General features: G+C 42.3%; 2 non-coding genes across 2 annotated transcripts; one reads left to right on the top strand and one right to left on the bottom strand.

Moving 5' to 3' along the window:
- Positions 1–540: 540 nt before the first annotated feature.
- LOC112799285 (small nucleolar RNA R71) lies at positions 541–648 on the bottom strand. Its single transcript, XR_003200860.1, has one exon. It is a non-coding gene; the product is annotated as a small nucleolar RNA R71 (small nucleolar RNA).
- A 6,428-nt stretch (positions 649–7,076) lies between these two features.
- LOC112798581 (small nucleolar RNA R71) lies at positions 7,077–7,184 on the top strand. The gene has a single exon (XR_003200188.1). It is a non-coding gene; the product is annotated as a small nucleolar RNA R71 (small nucleolar RNA).
- The last annotated feature ends 647 nt before the right edge of the window (positions 7,185–7,831 follow it).

Below are 7,831 nucleotides of genomic sequence, written 5' to 3'. Positions count from 1 at the left end.
AGCAGGAGCAAAGACAAAAGCATTCTTGTTGAAGCTGATCCTGAACCTGAAAGGACCTTGAAGCGAAAGCTAAGAGAAGCTAAGGCACAACTCTCTATAGAGGACCTAACCGAATTCTTCAAAGAAGAAGAACACATGACAGCCGAAAACAACAACAATGCCAACAATGCAAGGAAGTTGCTGGGTGACTTTACTGCACCTACTCCCGACTTCTATGGGAGAAGCATCTCTATCCCTGCCATTGGAGCAAACAACTTTGAGCTTAAGCCTCAATTAGTTTCTCTAATGCAACAGAATTGCAAGTTCCATGGACTTCCATTGGAAGATCCTCATCAGTTTTTAGCTGAATTCTTGCAAATCTGTGACACTGTCAAGACTAATGGGGTTGACCCTGAGGTCTATAGACTCATGCTATTCCCTTTTGCTGTAAGAGACAGAGCTAGGACATGGTTGGACTCACAACCTAAAGAAAGCCTGGACTCTTGAGAAAAGCTGGTCAATGCCTTCTTGGCAAAGTTCTTTCCACCTCAAAAATTGAGTAAGCTTAGAGTGGAAGTCCAAACCTTCAGACAGAAGGAAGGAGAATCCCTCTATGAAGCTTGGGAAAGATACAAACAATTAATCAGAAAGTGTCCTTCTGATATGCTTTCTGAATGGAGCATCATAGGTATTTTCTATGATGGTCTCTCTGAACTATCCAAGATGTCTTTGGATAGCTCTGCTGGAGGCTCTCTTCATCTGAAGAAGACGCCTACAGAAGCTCAAGAGCTGATTGAAATGGTTGCAAATAACCAATTCATGTACACTTCTGAAAGGAATCCTGTGAACAATGGGACTAGTCAGAAGAAAGGAGTTCTTGAGATTGACACTCTGAATGCCATATTGGCTCAGAACAAAATATTGACTCAACAAGTCAATATGATTTCTCAAAGTCTGTTTGGAATGCAAAATGCACCAAGCAGTACTAAGGAAGCTTCATCTGAGGAAGAAGCTTATGATCCTGAGAACCCTTCAATGGAAGAGGTGAATTACATGGGAGAACCCTATGGAAACACCTATAATCCTTCATGGAGAAATCATCCAAATTTTTCATGGAAGGATCAACAGAGACCTCAACAAGGTTTCAACAATAATAATGGTGGAAGAAACAGGTTTAGCAATAGCAAGCCTTTTCCATCATCTTCTCAGCAACAGACAGAGAGTTCTAAGCAGAATAACTCTGACTTAGCAACCATGGTCTCTGGTCTAATCAAAACCACTCAAAGTTTCATGACTGAAACAAGATCCTCCATTAGAAATTTGGAGGGACAAGTAGGTCAGCTGAGCAAGAAAATTACTGAACTCCCTCCTAGTACGCTTCCAAGCAATACAGAAGAAAATCCAAAAGGAGAGTGCAAGGCCATCAACATGGCCGAATTTTGGGAGGAAGGAGAGGCAGTGAACGCCACTGAGGAAGACCTCAATGGACGTCCACTGGCCTCCAATGAGTTCCCCAATGAGGAACCATGGGAATCTAAGGCTCAAAATGAGACCATAGAGATCCCATTGGACTTACTTCTGCCATTCATGAGCTCTGATGAGTATTCTTCCTCTGAAGAAGATGAGTATGTCACTGAAGAGCAAGTTGCCAAATACCTTGGGGCAATCATGAAGCTAAATGACAAGTTATTTGGAAATGAGACTTGGGAGGATAAACCCCCTTTGCTCACCAAAGAACTGGATGACTTGTCTAGGCAGAAACTGCCTCAAAAGAGACAGGATCCTGGGAAGTTTTCAATACCTTGTACCATAGGCACCATGACCTTCAAGAAGGCCTTGTGTGACTTAGGGTCAAGTGTAAACCTCATGCCTCTCTCTGTAATGGAGAAGCTAGGGATCTTTGAGGTGCAAGCTGCAAAAATCTCACTAGAGATGGCAGACAATTCAAGAAAACAAGCATATGGACTTGTAGAGGATGTTCTGGTAAAAATTGAAGACCATTACATCCCTACTGATTTCATAGTCCTAGAGACTGGGAAGTGCATGGATGAATCCATCATCCTTGGCAGACCCTTCCTAGCCACAACAAAGGCTGTGATTGATGTTGATAGAGGAGAGTTGATCATTCAAGTGAATGAAGAATCCTTTGTGTTTGAGGCTCAAGGATACCCCTCTGTCACCATGGAGAGGAAGCATGAAGAGCTTCTCTCAAAACAGAGCCACACAGAGCCCCCACAGTCAAACTCTAAGTTTGGTGTTGGGAGGCCACAACCAACTTCTAAGTTTGGTGTTGAACCCCCACATTCAAACTCTAAGTTTGGTGTTGGGAGGTTCCAACAGTGCTCTGAGCATTTCTGAGGCTCCATGAGAGCCCACTGTCAAGCTATTGACATTAAAGAAGCGCTTGTTGGGAGGCAACCCAATGTTATATTTTATATATTTTTCTTTGTTATTTTATATTTTCTGTAGGTTGATGATCATGAGAAGTCACAAAATCAATGAAAAAAGCAAAAACAGAATGAAAAACAGAAAGAAAAACAGCACACCCTGGAGGAAGATCCTGCTGGCGTTTAAACGCCAGTGAGGCTAGCAGATGGGCGTTTAACGCCCAGTCTGGCACCATTCTGGGCGTTTAACGCCAGAAAGGGGCACCAGACTGGCGTTAAACGCCAGAAAAGGGCAAGAAGCTGGCATTAAACGCCAGAAATGGGCACCAGCCCGGCGTTTAACGCCAGAAATGGCTAAAAACGCAATTTTGCTTGCCATTTGGTGCAGGAATGACTTTTCCTTGACACCTCAGGATCTGTGGACCCCACAGGATCCCCACCTACCCTACCACTCTCTCTCTCTTCTTCACCCATTCACCAATCACCTCACCACCTCTTCTCCAAAAACCCTTCACCTATCAAATCCCATCTTTCTCTTCACCACTCACATCCATCCTTCATAAAACCCCACCTACCTCACCATTCAAATTCAAACCACTTTCCCACCCAAACCCACCCTCAATTGACCGAACCCTACCCTTCCCCCACTCCTATATAAACCCTCCTTCACTCCTTCATTTTCACACAACCTAAACACCACTTCTCCCCCCTTTGGCCGAACACAAAGCCATTCCCTTCTTCCTCATTTCTTCTTCTTCTACTCTCTTCTTTCTTCTTTTGCTCGAGGACGAGCAAACCTTTTAAGTTTGGTGTGGTAAAAGCATTGCTTTTTGTTTTTCCATAACCATTTATGGCATCCAAGGCCGGAGAAACCTCTAGAAAGAGGAAAGGGAAGGCAAAAGCTTCTACCTCCGAGTCATGGGAGATGGAGAGATTCATCTCAAGGGTGTATCAAGACCACTTCTATGAAGTTGTGGCCTTGAAGAAGGTGATCCCCGAGGTCCCTTTTTCACTCAAAAAGGGTGAATATCCGGAGATCCGACATGAGATCCGAAGAAGAGGTTGGGAAGTTCTTACCAACCCCATTCAACAAGTCGGAATCTTGATGGTTCAAGAGTTCTATGCCAATGCATGGATCACCAAGAACCATGACCAAAGTATGAACCCGGATCCAAAGAATTGGCTTACTATGGTTTGGGGGAAATACTTGGTTTTTAGTCCGGAAAATGTAAGGTTGGCATTCAACTTGCCCATGATGCAAGGAGATGAACATCCTTACACTAGAAGGGTCAACTTTGATCAAAGGTTGGACCAAGTCCTCACAGTCATATGTGAAGAGGGCGCCCAATGGAAGAGAGATTTAAGAGGGAAGCCGGTTCAATTGAGAAGGCATGACCTCAAGCCCGTGGCTAGAGGATGGTTGGAGTTTATTCAACGCTTAATCATTCCCACTAGCAACCGGTCCGAAGTTACCATAGACCGGGCTATCATGATTCATAGCATCATGATTGGAGAAGAAATAGAAGTTCATGAGGTTATAGCTCAAGAACTCTATAAGGTGGCGGACAAGTCCTCTACCTTGGCAAGGTTAGCCTTTCCTCATCTCATTTGTCACCTCTGTTATTCAGTTGGAGTTGACATAGAGGGAAACATCCCTATTGATGAGGACAAGCCCATCACTAAGAAGAGGATGGAGCACACAAGAGACCCCACTCATCATGAGATCCCTGAGATTCCTCAAGGGATGCACTTTCCTCCACAAAACTATTGGGAGCAACTAAATACCTCCCTAGGAGAATTGAGTTCCAACATGGGACAATTAAGGGTGGAGCACCAAGAACACTCTGTCCTCCTCCATGAAATTAGAGAAGATCAAAGAATCATGAGAGAGGAGCAACAAAGACAAGGAAGAGACATTGAGGAGCTCAAGCACTCCATAGGATCTTCAAGAAGAAGAACAAGCCGCCATCACTAAGGTGGACCCGTTCTTTAATTTCCTTGTTCTTTATTTTTCTGTTTTTCGAATTTTAGAGCTTATGTTTATCCATGTTTGTGTCTTGTGATCATTAGTGTCTTAGTGTCTATGCCTTAAAGTTATGAATGTCCTATGAATCCATCACCTCTCTTAAATGAAAAATGTTCTTAATTGAAAAAGAAAAGAATTGCATGAATTTCAAATTTTATAACAGTTTAATTATTTTGATGTGGTGGCAATACTTTTGTTTTCTGAATGTATGCTTAAACAGTGCATATGTCTTTTGAATTTGTGGTTCATGAATGTTGGCTCTTGAAAGAATGATGAAAAAGGAGACATGTTACTGAGGATCTGAAAAATCATAAAAATGATTCTTGAAGCAAGAAAAAAGCAGTGAATACAAAAAAAAAAGAGAAGAGAAAAAAAGAGAGAAAATTTCGAAAAAAAAGGGGAGAAAAGAAAACAAAAAAAGAAAAGAGAAAAAGAGAAATAAAAGTTGTGATCCAAGGCAATAAGAGTGTGCTTAAGAACCCTGGACACCTCTAATTGGGGACTCTAGCAAAGCTGAGTCACAATCTGAAAAGGGTTCACCCAATTATGTGTCTGTGGCATGTATGTATCCGGTGGTAATATTGGAAGACAGAGTGCTTTGGGCCACGGCCAAGACTCAATAAGTAGCTATGTTCAAGAATCATCATACTTAACTAGGAGAATCAATAACACTATCTGGATTCTGAGTTCCTAAAGAAGCCAATCATTCTGAATTTCAAAGGATAGAGTGAGATGCCAAAACTGTTCAGAGGCAAAAAGCTAAAAGCCCCGCTCATCTAATTGATACTGATCTTCATAGATGTTTTTGGAATTCATTGCATATTCTCTTCTTTTTATCTTATTTGATTTTCAGTTGCTTGAGGACAAGCAACAATTTAAGTTTGGTGTTGTGATGAGCGGATAATTTGTACGCTTTTTGGCATTGTTTTTAGTATGTTTTTAGTATGATCTAGTTAGTTTTTAGTATATTTTTATTAGTTTTTAGTTAAAATTCACTTTTCTGGGATTTACTATGAGTTTGTGTGTTTTTCTGTGATTTCAGGTATTTTCTGGCTGAAATTGAGGGACCTGAGCAAAAATCTTATTCAGAGACTGAAAAGGACTGCAGATGCTGTTGGATTCTGACCTCCCTGCACTCGAAGTGGATTTTCTGGAGCTACAGAAGCCCAATTGGCGCGCTCTCAACGTCGTTGGAAAGTAGACATCCTGGGCTTTCCAGCAATATATGATAGTTCATACTTTGCCCAAGATTTGATGGCCCAAACCGGCGTACAAAGTCACCCTCAGAAATCCCAGCGTTAAACGCCGGAACTGGCACCAAAATGGGAGTTAAACGCCCAAACTGGCATAAAAGCTGGCGTTTAACTCCAAGAAGAGTCTCTACACGAAAACGCTTCAATGCTCAGCCCAAGCACACACCAAGTGGGCCCGGAAGTGGATTTTTATGTCATTTACTCATCTCTGTACACCCTAGGCTACTAGTTTTCTATAAGTAGGACCTTTTACTATTGTATTAGGGAGATCTTTCAATCTTTGGATCTTTTGATCATGTTTTGATGATTGAACCCTCTTTGGGAGGCTGGCCATTCGGCCATGCCTAGACCTTGTTCTTATGTATTTTCAACGGTGGAGTTTCTACACACCATAGATTAAGGTGTGGAGCTCTGCTGTACCTCGAGTATTAATGCAATTACTATTGTTCTTCTATTCAATTCCGCTTGTTCTTGTTCTAAGATATCACTTGTTCTTCAACTTGATGAATGTGATGATCCGTGACACTCATTATCATTCTCACCTATGAACGTGTGACTGACAACCACCTCCGTTCTACCTTCGATTGGGTGAATATCTCTTGGATTCCTGATACACGATGCATGGTTGATCGCCTGACAACCGAGTGCTCGCCTGACAACCGAGCCAGCCATTCCGTGAGATCAGAGTCTTCGTGGTATAGGCCAGAAATGATGGCGGCATTCAAGAGAATCCGGAAGGTCTAACCTTGTCTGTGGTATTCTGAGTAGGATTCAATGATTGAATGACTGTGACGTGCTTCAAACTCCTGAGGGCGGGGCGTTAGTGACAGACGCAAAAGAATCACTGGATTCTATTCCGGCCTGATCGAGAACCGACAGATGGATAGCCGTGCCGTGACAGGGTGCGTTGAACATTTCCACTGAGAGGATGGGAGGTAGCCACTGACAACGGTGAAACCCTTGCTTATGCTTGCCATGGAAAGGAGTAAGAAGGATTGGATGAAGACAGTAGGAAAGCGGAGAGACGGAAGGGAAGGCATCTTCATACGCTTATCTGAAATTCCTACCAATGAATTACATAAGTATCTCTATCTTTATCTTTATGTTTTATTCGTATATCACCATACCCATTTGAGTTTTCCTGACTAAGATTTACAAGGTGACCATAGCTTGCTTCATACCAACAATCTCTGTGGGATCGACCCTTACTCGCGTAAGGTTTATTACTTGGACGACCCAGTACACTTGCTGGTTAGTTGTGCGAAGTTGTGTTTATGCCATGGTACTGAATACCAAGTTTTTGGATTCATTACCGGGGATTAATTGATTTGTGAAAAGTAGTGATCACAATTTCGTGCACCAGCTATCCAAAGACATCTTGGATAGTTCAGAGAGACCATCATAGAAAATTTCTATGATGCTCCATTCAGAAAGCATATCAGAGGGACACTTTCTGATTAATTGTTTGTATCTTTCCCAAGCTTCATAGAGGGATTCTCCTTCCTTCTGTCTGAAGGTTTGGACTTCCACTCTAAGCTTACTCAATTTTTGAGGTGGAAAGAACTTTGCCAAGAAGGCATTGACTAGCTTTTCCCAAGAGTTCAGGCTTTCTTTAGGTTGTGAGTCCAACCATGTCCTAGCTCTGTCTCTTACAGCAAAAGGGAATAGCATAAGTCTGTAGACCTCAGGGTCAACCCCATTAGTCTTGACAGTGTCACAGATTTGCAAGAATTCAGCTAAGAACTGATGAGGATCTTCCAATGGAAGTCCATGGAACTTGCAATTCTGTTGCATTAGAGAAACTAATTGAGGCTTAAGCTCAAAGTTGTTTGCTCCAATGGCAGGGATAGAGATGCTTCTCCCATAGAAGTCGGGAGTAGGTGCAGTAAAGTCACCCAGCACCTTCCTTGCATTGTTGGCATTGTTGTTGTTTTCGGCTGCCATGTGTTCTTCTTCTTTGAAGATTTCTGTTAGGTCCTCTACAGAGAATTGTGCTTTAGCTTCTCTTAGCTTTCGCTTCAAGGTCCTTTCAGATTCAGGATCAGCCTCAACAAGAATGCTTTTGTCTTTGCTCCTGCTCATATGAAAGAGAAGAGAACAAGGAAATATGGAATCCTCTATGTCACAGTATAGAGATTCCTTGAGGTGTCAGAAGAAAAGAAGAATAGAAGGCAGAAGTAGAAAAT

Source organism: Arachis hypogaea, chromosome 4, assembly GCF_003086295.3.
Source record: "Arachis hypogaea cultivar Tifrunner chromosome 4, arahy.Tifrunner.gnm2.J5K5, whole genome shotgun sequence".
In the NCBI taxonomy this organism is placed as follows: Eukaryota; Viridiplantae; Streptophyta; class Magnoliopsida; order Fabales; family Fabaceae; genus Arachis; species Arachis hypogaea.
The sequence above is the reverse complement of the archived record's forward strand: the minus strand, read 5'-3'. Positions and strand labels throughout refer to the sequence as shown.